Here is a 1611-nt window from a genome sequence, read left to right as displayed (position 1 = left end):
ATTGGCCTTTAAAATAGTTTTTAATTAATTATTTATTTTTTTTTTGCCTTATTTTTTTTAACATTGAGTGCTGCATTTAAACGTTAACAAGAGGCAAGACATTTATTTGGTCTAATATTTTAAAATAGCTGTTTTATTTGTGAGGTGACAATTAGCTATTGCTGCAGGTTTTTTTTTGATATACAAAACAGTTATTATTTACATCGATTCTAAATTTAAATCATAGAGACCAAGTTTTTCTTAACTGCAGCATCTTACATGGAACTGATTTATGAATGAGAAAAAAGTTGTTTAGCATGCTTTATGTTTAAGAAGATGCAGTTTATTCATATTTAATATATTCTTGTCAGCCTAAGTTGACTTCAAACAAGTTTTTTTAATAGTTAAAAGTGCACTGCTGAGTGACATATGGGCTTTGCCATCTGTCAAGAGGAGGGGTGTGATAAGTACAATAACATAACTTTGATTTAACTTTGTTAGCTTATACGTAAACAAAAGCAAGCAAATATGTATGAGACATTTATATTTAGACTTTGTTTTCAGTTTAGAAATTTTTTTTAGCTGGTTTGATAGATTTATTTTTCCATTGAAACACTTATTAAGCCTGAAATAGTTTTAAATATTTTTTATCATTTATGGTAGACCTTACAGACTTCCTGTGTTCAGCTCAAACTTACAAGAAGCAAATGAGGAACAGACCCTTGCAGACTTCCTAATCAAAATGCTGCAACAAAAAGAAATAATTAGTTCAAATTTACTGCCGTGTGACTCTTCTCCTCCACAGGTCACTGAGGTGGCCCCTGGTGACTGGGTGTTCATCAAGGTCATCAAAAGAAAAGCCTGGAACAGTCCACGTTGGGAAGGACCATACCAAGTGTTGCTGACCACACCCACTGCTGATCGCTAAACGAGCGTCCTGGATCCATCTCAGCCATTGTAAGCTACAAATAGTGCTTGACGGAGGGGGCGGAGCTGAGGGGAAGCCAGGCTACAAAGGGGGCCAGAAACCCTAGGACTGGCCGTCTCAACGCCCGTGAAGAAATCAGCCGATCCCAGCTTATTAGGCCTCAGCCGACAAGTGGGTTTGTAGCTTAAGCAGTAATACTGGTTCCTGCAGAGGGACCAGCTTATCTGTGTAATGAGCTGAGAACAGGACTGATCATTATTATTTTTATCATTATATATTTGATATTTTTCATCATTTCACATTTTAACTTTTGTACAATGTTTCATGATAATTGTGGTCACTGTGTTGTTGGGGTTCTCATCTTGTGTTTTCTTATTTTGTTAGGAGTATTTAACTACTATATGCTGTGATTAACATCTTTTATTTACAGGAATGTCTTGTGACCAGATCAATGTTTTTATAGTTGCATGGGCCATTACTCTTGCCCTGTGCATTTTAGTAATAATCACCTGGTACATATTCTAAAGATTGATTATTGATTTGTTGGTATCTCGTGAGTACATGTCTTATTAATTTTACTGTCTAGATTTTGATCCACGTCATTTAGCCCCTTATAGCTGCGATAATCCCGATTACTCCAAACAAGAATCTGGACATCCATTTCAATGTGCAGCGTTTGAGAAATGCAACAGAATTAGGCTTTA

The 1611-nt window shown here is 35.8% G+C and overlaps 1 long non-coding RNA gene across 1 annotated transcript; it reads left to right on the top strand.

The window, feature by feature from the left end:
• Positions 1-561: 561 nt before the first annotated feature.
• Positions 562-1163, top strand: LOC106526416 (uncharacterized). Its single transcript, XR_001311253.1, has 2 exons — positions 562-803; positions 835-1163. It is a non-coding gene; the product is annotated as an uncharacterized LOC106526416 (long non-coding RNA).
• The last annotated feature ends 448 nt before the right edge of the window (positions 1164-1611 follow it).

The sequence above is a fragment of the Austrofundulus limnaeus genome, unplaced genomic scaffold (assembly GCF_001266775.1).
Source record: "Austrofundulus limnaeus strain Quisiro unplaced genomic scaffold, Austrofundulus_limnaeus-1.0 Scaffold276, whole genome shotgun sequence".
NCBI lineage: Eukaryota > Metazoa > Chordata > Actinopteri > Cyprinodontiformes > Rivulidae > Austrofundulus > Austrofundulus limnaeus.
This window is presented reverse-complemented; position numbering and strand designations above follow the sequence as displayed.